This window comes from Aquarana catesbeiana, linkage group LG01, assembly GCF_042186555.1.
Source record: "Aquarana catesbeiana isolate 2022-GZ linkage group LG01, ASM4218655v1, whole genome shotgun sequence".
Classification (NCBI taxonomy): domain Eukaryota; kingdom Metazoa; phylum Chordata; class Amphibia; order Anura; family Ranidae; genus Aquarana; species Aquarana catesbeiana.
Window position 1 is genome coordinate 138,401,620 of NC_133324.1, and position 16,332 is coordinate 138,417,951.

The window sequence follows — 16,332 nt, forward strand, 5'->3', positions numbered from 1 at the left end:
GGGTGGGGAAGATGTACACACAGTTGAGGTGTCCTCACGAATTGCATCAATCTTGTCTGTGAAGTGATTGGCAATCTCTTAGGCAGTGAGTGAGTTAGTGGGTAGAGGGGGTGGGAGACGAAGCAGAGAGTTAAAGGTTGAGAAGAGCCGACGGGACTGGATGACAAGGTAAAATTAAGAGAGACAAAGTAGGATGTTTGGCAGCATGGAGGCAGGAATTGTATTTTAGAAGGGCAGATTTATATAGGGTGAAGTCTTGCAGGCATTTGGTTTTACGCCACAGTCGTTCAAGAGCACGGCAATGTCTCTTGAGATTTTTAGTGTTGTCAGTTTGCCAGGGTTGTAACGGTCGGGGCCTGATTCTGCGTGTGGTTAGAGGAGTAAGTGCATCTAGTGATGATGGGTGTGAACTGCTGTAGATAGAGGTGGCCAGGTTAGGACAGGACAGGGGGAGATATTATGTCATATAGGTGGTCAGTAGCAGAATAGAGAAGAGAAGGGTTAAAGTGACGAAGGTTTCTACAAGTAATTGTTTGCTGCTTGGAGGAATGGGTGGTTGGAGGCAAAGATACAGTGAAACTAATGAGGTTGTGATCAGAGAAAGGAAAGGGGGCGTTGGTGAGGTTGCCAGGGTTGCAGAGATGGGAGAATACAAAGTCAAGGGTATTACCATTGGAGTGAGTGGAAGTATTTGTCCATCCGGTTAGGTCAAACGATGAGGTTAAGTCGAGAAGTTTAGCTGTAGTTCAGCTGTTAACATTGACAGGAATGTTGAAGTCATCAAGAATGATAGCGGGTATTTCAGAGGAGAGAAAGTAGGGTAGGCAGCAAAGTCATCAAGAAAGCGCGATACCAGTCCAGGAGGCCGATAAATTGCTGCAATCCTCAGAGAGATGGGAGAAAACAAACGAATACAGTGCATCTCGAAAGAAGAGAGGGATAGAGAGGGAGGGACAGGAAGGATGGAAGGACTTGGAAGGTGCTTTGTGGGGAAAGAAGGAATCCAACTCCACCTCCTTTCCGTCTGTTGGGTCTGGGGGAGTGAGTCCAATGGAGGCCACCATGGGAGTGGGCGACAGGAGAAGCTGAGTCAAAATTTTGAAGCCAGGTTTCGGTTATGGTGAGTATGTTAAAGCCATGAGAGATGAAGAGGTCATGTACAAATGTTAGCTTGTTACAGATGGAGCGGGCGTTCCAGAGGGCGCATGAGATTGGTTGGCTGCTTTGAGGAAGCAGGGGGATAGAAATTAAACTGAGTGGATTGCAGTGGTTGCCAGAGGAGGAGGGGTATTGGATAAGTGGCTTGCAGTTTGAAAATGGTGGACCAGTATTAGGAGAAATGTCACATGAGACTAGTAGAAGGAGGAGGGCGAGGAAGGCAAGATGGGAGTGGGATGTTCCTGAGCGCACGTGTCTAGTGGCCCTAGTGTTTATGTCAGCATGGGGATGCAGCAAATGCAGGAGATGATGGGTGCAGTAGTAGGGAGAGGGTAGGAGTGAGGGTGATATGTGCATGCTGCAGTGTAGAGAGGAGGGGTAGAGTAAGGATAATTTGAGGATTGAAGACACCAATGTGAGAAGGAAAAGAAGAAGGAGGCATGTTAGTGGATAGAGAGTGGGAATCTGACTTCATATAAAATAAATGTCAAATGCTGGTTTGCTTATCGTCTTGCAGAGTGGAGCAGAGTTCTTGTTGTATCTTCATCCAGCTTTAGTTATCCTGCTTTCGTTAAACTTCGGTGGTGAAACTGCACACCACTCGTGACAGAGCCACTCAGGAAAGAGCCATGTTGTCTGTGACACCCCATAGGCTAATTTAAATTTATAGGGAGACTGACAGAGTAGAGCGTACAGATGGATAGAAAGCATTTACTAAAAATTATACAGCAATTGCACTAATACGGCTACAATCACAAACAGCAATGTCACATAGTTCAGCAGAGTAGAGCGTACAGATGGATAGAAGACATTTACCAAAAATGATACAGTAATGTCAGATAGTTCAGTAGAGTAGAGTATACAGATGGATAGAAGACATTTACCTGTAAAAGAGCAGAGAAGACATGATCAGAATTGATAACTGTGGCTGTGAAACTGCGCATCACTCGTGACAGAGCCACTCAGGAAAGAGCCATGGTGTCTGCGCCTTGCCCCTGTCTGCGCCACCCCATAGGCCGCTTTAAATTTATAGGGAGACTGAGCAGGCATGCATTTCTCAATTGGTCATTTAAACCCATTAATTATATTTTGACATATTTTTTCAGATTTAAATCCCCCATCCACTCTCCTCGCTGGTATCTAAGGACTGAAACACAGAACAGGACAAAAGTCACATAGTTCATTTTTTTACTATCAGAATCTTAAAATGACAAGCGTTCGATGTTAGATGAGGTTTATATTTAAGGCTTCAAGTGTATATTGATTTTACGCCATACATTTATAAATATGCAAGCTGCATTGTAATGAAAGCTAAGGCTAAGGAGGCAAAAACAAATATCTTGAGTTCTTTCTGGGAGTTGGCATAGTTCTAAACAGTTACATCTGAGATCATTCACCAGACTGCTTTTTCTACAATTTGGTAGCTCTGGAATTGCAAGGGCAGCCTATACAGCCATTCAGAGGAGTATACACAGCACCCACTAGTGGCCTAAATGGTAATTTGTTCATACATGTAAGGAGAAAGCAGACTTTTTTCTAGTTAGAAAATAGGAGACTGCGAAGGCACATGCTGGAACCATATATGAGTATATGAGTTATATTATTTGTTTAAAATTGTAAAAAAAAAAAAAAAAAAAAATACAAAAAGACAATGGTGTCTTAAAGTGACACGAAGCTCTGGTTTAAAAAGAAAATTATATTGAAGTATTTATTAACTCTAAAAAGTACTTTGGATTGCCCTCAGCCTTCCAAAAATCTCAGAATTCTTTTGTTCTTGCTGCTGTGATCTGACTGCCTGTTACCAGGTGGTTATGTTAGTTCTCTATTGTCTCACTGTATGTAGGAACATAGCCACCCTTACTTGCTTAGTCCCATAGGTGTGCACAGCCTATTGCATTAGGGTGTGCACCCCAAAGCTCAAACACACATGCCTTTCTCTGCAGCCTCACCTGCAGGGGGCAGTAAATGAATGGGAAGTGCTCTGTGCTGAATGGCTTCCTGTTCATTCACAAACTGAAGCATAGTAAACACAGTTTAGTACGCTTCACTTATGAATGAACACAGTGAGTGTGTTCCCTGTGTTAATTTAGAATTGGAGGGGCTAGGTAAATGATATATTTACTAGCCTCTTCTCCTGATCTCACTTCTGAAACATCCTCCGCAGCACCAGATGGAGAGGAGGGAAGCAAGCATCACTGGTGGGGGAAAAGGTGCAACACGGGGGAAGCCTGGGCAGTAGGGGGAATCCGCAAATAGTGATTAGGGTGTGCCTAGGCACACCCCCTTGCGCACGCCTATGCTTGGTGCTGAGATGGACTAGGGACTGTGGGTTATGGGATGTGTAGTGTACATAGAGAAGTACACATGGCTGTAACTAACATCTACTGCTTGTTCCAAAAAAACGATGTGAGGGGGAATAGGGAGGGTTTGGATGCTCAAAGAAGATGTTACAAATAGGCAGAAAAATGATTTCATGAAAAATAGTTTACAGGGCCATTAAGTCCTGGATATGTACAGTATAGATGATGTTTTGAGAGTAAGATTAACTGCTTCTCGACCGGCTCCTGTACATATACGGTGGCAGGATGGCTCTCCTGCGCAAATCGCTGTGTATATATAAGGCGGCAGCTTTAAGCTTTAAGAGCCATAGCAGGCACAAACGTGATCACGGGCACGAGAGCCAGAATGAGGATTTATGTGTGTAAACACACAAATCCCTGTTCTGACAGGGGAGGAGAAACGGATCGTCTGTTCCTACTAAGTAGGAACAACGATCTGGCTCCTCCTCTAGTCAATCCCCTCACCCCACAGTTAGAAACACACCTAGGGAACACACTTAACTCCTTGATCGCCCCCTAGTGTTAACCCCTTTCCTGCCAGTGACATTTATACAATAATCAGTGACTGTTTTTAGCTCTGATCGCTGTATAAAAGTCAATAGTCCCAAAAAAGTGTCAAAAGTGTCCGATCTGTCCGTCGCAATGTCATAGTCCCGATAAAAATGCTGATCGCCACCATTACTAGTAAAAAAAATTAAATAATAAAAATACCATAAATCTATCCCCTATTTTGTAGACAAAAAAAGAAAACCCGCTCCAGCTGTCTGATTCTAGATATCTCCTCCCTCTTCAGGTATTGGTGCTGGCTCAGTATGCAAACTGCATGCAAAGGAAAGAACAAAGAGCCGAATGGCCGCACTCCAATGAAATATACATTTTAATAGTATCAGTCCGTACAGCAAAGGATAAAAAGATCGCTGATGCGTTTCACACCGTAATTACAGGTGCTTACTCTAAGTACCTGTAATTATGGTGTGAAACGTGTCAGCGATCATTTTATCCTTTGCTGTATGGACTGATACCATTAAAATTTCATTGGAGTGTGGCTGTCCGGATCTTTGTTCTTTCCCTATTTTGTAGACGCTATAACTTTTGCACAAACCACTCTATATATGCTTATTGGGATTTTTTTTACCAAAAATATGTAGAAGAATACATATTGGCCTAAATTGATGAAGAAATTATTATTATTTTTTTTTTAATCTGGGCTATTTATTATAGCAAAAAGTTAATAATATTGTGTTTTTTTCAAAATTGACGCTCTTCTTCTGTTTAAGGCTCAAAAATAAAAACCGCAGAGGTGATTAAATACCACCAAAAGAAAGCTCTATTTGTGGGAAAAAAGGACGTAATTTTGTCTGGGTACAACGTTGCACGACTGCGCAATTGTCTGTTAAAGCGACGCATTGCCGTATCGCAAAAAATGGCCTGGTCAATTGTTCTGGGGCTGAAGTAGTTAAAGCGGTAGTAATCTGCTTTAACGACTTCAGCAAAAACCCTGCAAAACAATAGCATAATGTGCTATGGACACTGATAGTATGTAAAACAAAAAAGTGATAATAATAATATTTCCTGGTGCCTCCATGGCAGCATACCTGTGATAAGCTCCGCCCCGGAGTCCTCCCCTCAGGATAGTTAATACATTATAAAAGTGACAATCATAACCCCAATAGCATTCTCCTTTTTTCCCTCATACCCGATGGATAGTGTCAGTACGTGCATTGCCTCTGCCTTGTGCAGCTTCCGTCTGGGTTCAGGCCTCTCCCAGATGCAGTCCCCTGTCTTGGGTTGCTAACAGCACTGATAAGCGGGGAGCCCCTTCTGAAGGTCTTTTGGGGCAGCAGCAGCTTGCTAACCAGGAGCAACAATTCTGCTTGTAGGCTTAGCTGGTTTTCTGCAGGTGGCAGGTAGGGGCTCTTCCTCTGAGCCTTTTTTTCTTTATATATCTCGTTTACTGTTTGTTTTCTTTATCCAGCGTGTTGTCTCCCCTGTCCATGCTTCCCCTAAGGCGGCGAGCGCCGAGGGGGGGCGGTGTTCTAACCTCGGTCGGCGTCTGATTGGCTGAGCAGGTCACGTGACCGCTCGGCTCAGGTGCTGATGGATGAAGCCATTGGCGCCATCTTGTTTATGGGCAAAACTCCTGGCTCCCTCTCTATTGCTAGGGGGCGGAATTAGGGAGGGGGAATAAGCGAACTCACCTCCCCCTTCCCTTATTTAGGTATTCAGAGTGTAGTTAGCAGCAGGCTTTGAAGGGAGCAGGTCCTGCCTTTGGAGTTCTCTTGTGGGCAGCAGAATAATCTTAATTGTAAGTAGTGTTTTTGTGCAGCTTAAAAAGGAGAGTCCTTCTATTGCTAATTATTAAACTTTTTCGCTGGTTTTAAAGTATTTTTATGGTTGCCTGCTGGGGTCCTTTTGTATATATATATATATATATATATATATATATATATATATATATATATATATATATTTATATATATATATTATTTTTTTTTTTTTAAAAGCAGGAAATAAAAGATATATATAATAAATAGTAATATATGTATCAATTATTCCGCAGGTGGGCAGATGGGTGGGGGTAAGATTTTAATTCCCCCTTTTATGTATTTTATCTGGTTTCTTTCTTTAACTCTAGTATCCTATCCAGCTGTGTTTTCTGCCCTTGCCTGCCCCCTGCAGTTATAAATCAGCCGCCGTCAGGCCAAGACCCTTGTTTTCCTAGGTAAGGGCACGTACCTAATAAAAAAAAAAAAAAAAAAAAAAAAAAAACCTTTTATTTTTTGAACAAAAGAGTGCCTTTATGCTGTTACTCTCATTTCAGCCCTATATGCCAAAGCATGTCTAATCAGACTTCTGGCCATCACAGTGGACACTCCCACCCAGGTTCTGGGCACAGCCGATCAACTAGTTCCCGCCACCATTCCGATAGAAGGTCAGCCACTAAAAGACATCGGTCATCCAGCCCACCTAGGCGGGAAAGTACCAAAAAATGCCGGGCATGTGGAGCAATCCCATTGGCAGATAAATTGATCTGCAAAGATTGTTTGCGGGGTTATGTTGATCAAGAAAAAGCGGAGGTTCAGCAAGTGACAGATTTGATAAAAAAGAGTGGTTAAAGACTCTTTAGCCAAGTTAATACACTCGTCTCTCCCTCACAACAGGGCACACCTAGTGTCCAAGATCAGCCTTTAGAAACAACTCCTCCTGGCACATCGGCCGCGGACCCTGCTGGGGTCACCACAGGGGGGCCACTTCTCCCGGCAACAGGGGATAGAGGTGATTCAGAGGACTCTATGGATGAGTCGGAACCCTCAGGCTTTAATTTCTCTTTAGTGCAACCGTTTGTCTCTGCAGTTAAGCAGACTATCGGCTGGGAAGAGGTGGCGGAACCACCTAAAAAGGCTAAGTCATTTTTTCCTTTTTTAAAGAAGAAGCTTACCTTTTTTCCCTTTACGGAGGAGTTAAAGGATCTGATAGAGGGGGAATGGAAGAAGACCGACAAACGCTTCTCCTTAAACCGGCTTCAAAAGTTATACCCTTTGACAGAGTCTGATTCTGCCCTCTTGGACACTCCTCCGAAGCTGCAGTGGTACGCCTAGCAAAAAATATCACCCTACCTATGGAGGACTCAGCCTCTTTTAAAGACCCTTTGGATAGGCGTTTAGACGCAGACTTAAAAAAGGCCTACCAGTTGGCCGGAGGAGCTTGCAGACCGGCGGTAGCATTGGCTTCAGTCTCTAATGCTACCAGGGTCTGGACTGAGAATATTGAGACAGCCATTTGTGAGGATGTACCAAAAGATGACATCATTAAAGCATTGGAGGAACTCAAATTATCGGTGGACTTCGTAGGGGAAGCAGCCATTGATTCGGTGAGGTACTCAGCCAGATCGATGTTGCACACAATTATGGCTAAGAGAGCACTGTGGCTAAAGCTGTGGGCAGCCGACGCAGCATCGAAACAAAACTGGCAATATAGAGATAACAAAAAAAATTGGAGAAGTACTCAGGCCACTTTTCTAAAATCAAACAAACAGGGGAGTCTCGCCAATCCCCAGGAGGGGATGAAATCTTTTTGACAGGATGCTACTCCAACCCCCTCCAGTAGGTGCCAGGTTGAAAAGGTTTGCAGAAGTCTGGTCCAACCGGTGCAAAGATCCTTGGGTGGTATCTACAGTCCGTTTTGGACATTCCTAGATCATCCCCCACAAGACTCGTTCATCCTAACAAAACAACCAACTTCTCCTCAAAAAGCGGAGGCTCTGCAGAAGTACCTTCACCTGCTCCTAGTTCAACAAGCAGTAATTCCTGTGCCTCCATCTGAGAGATTCACAGGTTTCTATTCTCCTCTCTTTCTTATTCCCAAAAAGAGTGGAGAGTGGAGACCAGTAGTGGATCTGAAAAGATTCAACCGTTTTATTCAGTTGGACTCTTTCAAGATGGAATCCTTACACACGATCATCCAGATGGTCCAACGGGGAGACTGGATGATCTCGGTAGACTTACAAGACGCTTATTTCCATGTCCCCATTCTCCCTGCCTTCCAGAAATTCTTAAGGGTGGCAGTGGGTTCCACACACCTCCAGTTCCAGTGCCTCCCTTTCAGGCTGTGCACATCCCCAAGGATATTCTCAAAGGTGTTAATTGCAGTCCTGGCACCTCTCAGGGGAAAAAGGGCTGCAAGTTTTTCACTTTCTGGACGACATCCTACTGCTAGCGCCCAGTCCACGCCAACTGTTGGAGCACAGGGAAATTCTCCTGTCCACCCTGAGGGAATTTGGATGGTCGGTGAATACAGAGAAGAGTCTCCTGACCCCAACTCAGGTAATGATTTACCTCGGCGCTCTTTTCAGTACCTTAACCGGAACAGTGTGCCTCCCCCACCAGAAAGTGACAGCGATTGTCCAGAAGATGTGCCATGTAAGAACTCTCTCTCACCTGTCAGCCTCAGGGTGTTTAAGTCTAATCGGGACCATGTCATCCTGTATCCCGATGCTACCCTGGGCTCATTGGCATTTGAGGACTTTTCAAATGGGCTTCCTAACGCAATGGAGGAGGAAATCACTGTATCAATGCATTACGATCTGAGGAGGAGGAGTCTCCTCTGGTGGTGGAAAGAGGAGGTAATCTCAAATCCTCATCTTCTTCATTGTCCCTCCTGGACCATTCTTACCACCGATACAAGCTCGATGGGTTGGGGAGCACACTGTGATCACCTTGCGGTTCAAGGAAGGTGGGACATTCCCACGAAAGGGGTAGTCTCCAATGTTTTGGAATTACGGGTGGTCTATCTAGCCCTAGTGAGTCTGGGAGAACATCTGCACCAGAAGCAAGTCCTAGTACATCTGGAAAACAGAGCGGCAGTGTCATATATACAACAGCAGGGGGGAACCCACAGCATCACTTTACTGAGAGAAGTGATCCCCATTATGTTGTGGGCGGAGAGAAATTTGCTAGATCTAAAAGCGGTTTACCTGCCAGGCCATCTGAATCAAGAAGCGGATCATCTGTCTCGCTATTTTCAAGACAGCAACGAATGGTCTCTTCGGTGTTCAATTGGATCAGGAGCCTCCGGAAATCGACCTTTTTGCCTCTCCAACGAATGCCAAATTGCCAAGATTTCTCTCCCGCTGGCCTCATCCACGATCAGAAGCAGTAGATGCCCTCTCGAGCCCATGGCATTGCAAGACGGCGTATGCGTTCCCTCCCAGACCCTTGATTTCCAAGTTCCTACTCAGATTGACGAGGGAACCAGTCAAAGTGGTGGCTATTCTTCCTTGCTGGCCGAGGAGGCCATGGTTTCCCTGGGCAATGAGCCTCAGCATGGGTCCCCCAATCAAGATTCCGGTGTTTCCTCAGCTTCTCTCCCAAGGTAGATTTGTGCATCCAGCTCCTCACAAGCTGAACGTACATGTTTGGATGTTGAAAGGGAGAAATTCCATTCTTTAGGGTGTTCCGCAAATGTGATTTCAACACTTTTAAAAGCCAGAAAACCCTCCACAAATTATGTGTATTCGAAAATATGGGAAAAGTTGTTTGTGACAGACAAATGTGTGGATCTTACAGTACCTTACAACACACAAATTTTGGAATTTTTGCAAGCTGGCTTGGACCTTGGGCTCAGATTTGCAGTTCACTTAAAGTCCAGGCATCAGCGATTTCGGCAGCTACCCAGAAAAGATGGTCAGAAGACGCATCATTCAGTTTTTCAAAGCAGTCAAAAAAATTTGTCCTCCAGTAAAACGTTCCTTTCCTGCGGTGGAGGTGGAGATTATCACAGGTATGCTGCCATGGATAGGCACCAGGAAAGGAAAATTACGGTATGTATGAAACAATTTTCCGTTTTTTTTTTTTCCATTTGTTTTACTGTTTTTTCTTTTTTATCACATTTTTTTTTTCTTTTTTTCTACGATTTTTTTTTTATTTTTATTTTTTTTAACATACTATGACCAGAGCAATAGTGTTACCATAGTAACACTGCACTACTCTGGGGAAGTGATCAGGATATATATATATTTTTCTTATTTTACACATTATGATTGCTTATACCAGTGAATTTGATTTGTTTAACCACTTAACTCCTGGAAGATTTACCTCCCCTTCATGACCAGGCCATTGTTTGTGACACAGTACTGTGTTCCTTTAACTGACAATTGCATGCAACACTGTACCCAAACAATATTTATATTATTATTTTTACTTTCTGCTATGAAACATATCCAAAATAAATAAATAAATAAATAACTAAAATGTCTTTAAAAAATGTAGGCAAATATGTATTCTTCTACATATTTTTGGTGTCCCAAAAAAATCCCAATAAGCGTATATTGATTGGTTTGCGCAAAAATTATAGTGTCTACAAGCTATGGGATATATATACTGGAATTTTTTTTTCTTATACTAGTTATGGCGGTGATCAGTGACTTATAGCGGGACTGCGATATTGTGGCAGACATTCTGACACTAACTGACATTTTTGACACTTTGTGGGAACCAGTGACACTAATACAATAATCAGTTCAAAAATATGCACTGTCACTGTACTAATGACACTGGCTGGGAAGGGGCTAAACATCTATAAGGCTCAAACGCTTGGAAACATATAAAAATATGCCAAACCCCCCAACCCTACCCAGCTGAAGAAAATTAGATCTGCAATCCGTGATAGAGATCTTGGACGGGGAGATTTCCTGTCGGAGGGACCATGCATAATCTCACCAGTCCCCCACCCGTCCCTCAACTTTTCTTACTCACCTACTCTGAGTCCTCACCACCTCCCCCCCTCCTTCTCCCCCCTGTTTTTTTTTTTTCTATATGCCTGATATCCCTGATACACAAGGCTTGCCATGTGTCTTCATCAGGGCGATACCTCCAGAGAAGCTGATATTGAAAGACTAGAGAGAAGCTACATAGTTACATAGTTAATCTGGTTGAAAAGGACCATCCAGTTTAACCAACAAAAGCTAGCTTGTGTGCTGTTGCTGCTGGTCATTTTGGAGTATCCCGTGACCTTACACCTCTCTCATAATTACGTTTTTGAGCAATACGTCCTAAAAACAGATCCCCTAGACTGAACTTTAACCCCTTGCCGACCAGCCATCGTCATTTTATTGCAGCAGGTCGGCACGATCCTGCGATCTGTTGTAGCAATACGTCGGCTCGCAGGACCGTGATAGCAGGCGCGCGCCCACTGCACAGCGGGGGTGCCGACGCTCGTGGCCGAGGGTCGCGATGACCACCGGCCACGAGCGATTGCTGGCACGAGAGGCAGAACAGGGAAGTGTGTGTAAACACACAAATCCCTGTTCTGTTCTGTGAGGAATGACAGATCGTGAGTTCCTATTAGCTAGGAACCACGATCCGTCACTTCCTCTAGGTCAGTCCCCTCCCCCTACAATTAGAAACACACCTAGGGAACACAATTAACCCCTTGATCACCCCCTAGTGTTAACCCCTTCCCTGCCAGTGACATTTTTACAGTAATCAGTGCATTTTTATAGCACTGATCGCTGTATAAATGCCAGTGGTCCCAAAAATGTGTCAAAAGTGTCTGATGTGTCTGCCATAATGTCACAGTCCCGATAAAAATCGCAGATCTCCGCCATTACTAGTAAAAAAAATAAATAAGTAAAATGCTATAAATCTATCCCCTATTTTGTAGACGCTATAACTTTTGCGCAAGCCAATCAATATACGCTTATTGAGATTTTTTTTACCAAAAATATTTAGAAGAATACATATTGGCCTAAACTGAGAAAAAAATTAGCTTTTTTAAAAAAAAAAAATCGGGATATTTATTATAGCAAAAAGTACAAAATATTGCGTTTTTTTTCAAAATTGTCTCTTGTTTGTTTATAGCGCAAAAAATAAAAACCGCAGAGGCAATCAAATACCACCAAAATAAAGCTCTATTTGTGGGGAAAAAAGGACGTCAATTTTTTTTTTTGGTGCAACGTTGCACGGCCGCGCAATTGTCAGTTAAAGCGGCGCAGTGCAAAATCGCAAAAAAATGGTCATTTAGCAGCCAAATCTTCCGGTGCTGAAGTGGTTAATTGTGAGTATGCTTGTGTGACTGGCGGTCCCTGTACTATTTAGGGAGAACCTATCTGTGTCCAGCGGCCCCTTTGGGGGTTATCTCTACTTGAACATACTTTGATTTGACTCATCTGTCAGAAAGATGTATATTTTCTCACTTTATCAGTCAAGTTTGGCTATTTGTAGACTTTATGCAGATCTGCTTGTGGCTGACATAAAAGATAGATGCCATTGAAGAGCCATTATGTGGTGCCACCAAAATATGGTGGTACGTTATATTACAAGGATATTACACAGGAGATATACAATAATACCTGATGGAAAGTTATTATAATGTAATTGTACATGGAGGGCACATACATAGATTTGTGTATGCTATCTATTAGACTAGAAAACCAACATATGCATTGAACATTTGCAGATTTTAAGTGCTACATCATGTGTATACTACTGACAGCTGGCTTTGATGTTGTGCTCCTATAGGTCAGGAGGAACTCTATTTTTGTAATCTAATACAAAATTATTAGGAAAGACGCCTACCAGAGTCAGAACAAGAAGCAGTAGGTAAAGTATTAAAGGCTTTCCAGTAAGACATATTGAAGACACTCACGTGTGACTAGGGGCGGTGTGGCCAATCACCTTCTGTGCTGTCACATGGCAGGAAGGGTAGGGAACATTCTACCCATACCCAAAAGTAAAAGGTATTCCTATATTCTGCCAAATTGACCGGTAGGGGAGCAAAAATAAATTGAGTATAGCCAAAGGTTCACTTTAAAGAATAGATTCTGGAAACCAAAGTGTGTTTGAAAAAGATGGGCATAGGGTAAAAGACTAGCCACCAGAATTTCCTGTGTTCTTCAATATCACCAAATCTCCTGAGACTAGCAGTCAGTGGCAGCAATGGCATATGTCTCATACTGCAGATGTACAACTTTAAGAGTTTTGGGACAGGAGTGCCTGGCCACATTCACATACAGGAAAGTGCACTGCAATTTTTCAGGAGAAAGTCAAGACAAAATGTACATTCCTCTATCATCTATTGAGGGACATAAGTTTATGATAAATAAGCAATGTAGGGACATCCAAAAGCAGTCCAAATGGAGGGGCGGGCAAATTATACAAACACAGGCAAACCAGCCCAACAAGACAAAATTATGTCAAAAAAAGGAAACCAAGGGCATTAAACAGCCACCATTTAACCAAAATTAGTATCTGTTGAGGCAGATACAAACTAGACCATATAAGACTTAGAGGACATGTATTCACCATATTCACTACCCAATATTCAAATGGAATAAAGCCCTATAAACTTCCACCCTTGCATGTGATTGGGTATCCGTTGCTAAGAGAATTTTCACCACACTAATGTCCCTTGCAAAGTCTATTTGCCTTTAGAAAGTCAACCCCTTTAAGTTTAGGTTCACATTAAGATACGGATGAAGGGTAAATACAGGATCTGATCAGAGGACAGCAACACTGACTTAGGCAGGCCGTATGCGGTTTGAATCTTGGCCAGTTCAGCAGGAACCTGCCGATATTCGAGCCGTCCATGGGCAGGCTGAATGTACCAAGTTGATTGATCGATCAACTTGGGTGTAACCAGCATGCCAGGTTTTACCTGCGATTATCGCTAGTGGCTGCTATAACCACTAGCAATTATCACTGTCTTCTCTCTGCGGGGACGGCCAAGAGAAAACATGGCCTGGCAGGAGGGATTCCCGCATTAACACTGTGGGGTTGATTTACTGTGCACTTTGCAAAGTGCAGTTGTACTCTGCAAGTGCAGTTGCTCCAGGGCTTAGTAAATGAGGTAAACCTTCACTTTGCAAATAATACCCAATAACGTGCAAGGAAATTTCAAAGACTACATTTTTGCTTGCACATGACTGGATGATGGAAATCAGCAAAGCGTCTGCTTATTTACTAAGCTTTGGAGCAACTGCTCTTGCAGAGTGCAACTGCACTTTGAAATGTACACAGTCTAATTTCCTTTAGTAAATCAACCCCTGTCTGTGTTAATGGGGGAATCAAGCGAATTTCTTTCCTGCAACCTGCGGTTGCAGAAAAGAAACTTGCTCTCTGTATGGCTGGCCTTAGTCAGTTTTGGAACCATAAACATTATACCTATGATGTTTTTATGACTCTAAATAATAACTTATTCCCATTAGCAATTACTTTGAGGCTCTCTTTAATTTTTGCTGACTATCCTAAACGTTCCTGAATGATTAAGTTAACATAATGCGAAGTTGCAGGCTTGCCCGATGAACATGTCATCACTTTGCTACTTCAGCAGTTTGTCATTTACCTCATATTGTAGGTGCAGGTGTATGTAGGTTCATAGGCCAAAAAATTGTTCTTGGAAGCTTATTGTTCTATCTGAAAGTCATAACCCTGTAATGGAATATCAGTTATTACCTTTTAATAATGGTTCATCCTATACTGACTTCCAGGTATAGTCAAGAAGCAGACACAAAGCTTCCTATGTGTCAAATTAGTTATTTCTCCCTGAGGCACCTGTGAGAGAAACAGCATTTATGAGGAACAGAAAATTAATCACATCCTTCTGAGCTCTGAAATTGACATTTGTAGTTTAATAAAGTGCCAAGTACGTACAGTGAATCCTCTGTTACATAAACTACAGGTATAAATTCCTCTATAATGACTAAAGAACCAGTGAAGCTTGACTGCTGTGGTAAATCACAAAGCTTTGATGGTGTTTCCCAAGATCCTTTGCATTTTTAATTGAGCTCCAGTGTTTTGCTCTGGCTAAGCCTGATCGAAATAAATACAAAACTGCTAGAACGTTCTTGGTCTTGAAATGAATGCCCGGCCTTTGATAAAATAAAAGCAACAGTTCTGGCTGCAATGCTTATCTTCTCACTGATGCAGTTTTCCACAGACTCACCAGTTTGTGGTGCATCACCATCCATCTTCCAGATTAAATGACACTCAGCCCACTTCTGGTGAGCCCATGGCATCAAGTACCAGACCCTTGAGGGTATTTCTTCAGGCAGAGACAACCGACCACCCTGGTGATACAGCACATGCTCCGTGGAGAACCCCGCAGTCTCTTGGAATGCATGATGTGGGTATCTCAGAAATCTGGGAGCACTGTATAATAAATTCCCACCTAGGTGTGAAACCGGGAAGTGCAGGGAGGGGATCATGAGAAAGGTATTTTCCCAAAAAATAAATGAATATACTATTTGTTGCTCTGTGATGTGTTTGTCGCAATTGCATGTTTGCTGCCCCTGTACTGCAACGATTGCCCAAATGTTCTATGCATATTGTTACTATTGTCCATTTGTTGTCCACATCTTGTAATAATTGCCTATTTGCTGCCAGCATATTGTGATTATTGCCTATTTGTAGCCTACATATTGTAACAATTGGCCATGTTCTCTCTTTGTATTGCCTGGATTTCCATTTTTCCCTATTGTCAGTTTATTTAGAGACCATATTATCAAAATGTTATTCATTGATGGTGTCACTATCAAACCATACAACTATTATCCTATATATCAACACAGCCGACTTTACTTTCCCGTGGCACGCTGCAAACACTATTGTTGGCTCTGCTTCTTGGTCCTTCCTCCAGTCAATGACATTCTAAAAGTTTCTAGATATGAACAGATGACAGGTTTTTCATGTACTTTACATCCTGTAGGCAACAATAAGTCTTAACCACTTCAATCCTGGGCATTTTCACCCCCTTCCTGCCCAGGCCAATTTTCATGTTTCCAATTTTCAGTCTCATGAAAGCTTATGCACATTTATGTGCTGTATACACCCTTATGATATTCTGGGAGGATATCCATGTTGAGGTCAGCTGGTCAGCATGATAAAAAAATCACTGATAAAACTATACAATAATGGAGTCTAATGTTTTGCTATGGCATACTGTACTTGGCACTTCGTAAGCCTATACACATAATAAAATATTAACAGAGTTGAATGTGAAAGGTGCCTGAGGCCTATAACCTACTTTGCAGTAAATACTAGATACATTGTTATTTCAAGTGTTTGGCAAGTGTCAAAAGAGTAGTTATAGAAGTAGCAAGTGAATAATTAACAAAAAAACTTGTAGGTAAGTAAGAGTTAGTAAAACAGCTTGCTTCAAACCCTGATCTAAGAAGACCTAAAGGACCATTAGCCAACCATGAATAATTATTGTATAATACTCTAACACCAGCCAAAAAGTACACAATGCCACTGAAGCACTAATTAGAATGGCTATTTAGTGTATGCATATATTCACATAAAACGTTGTAATACACTCACATAAATTACACGCTTACTAA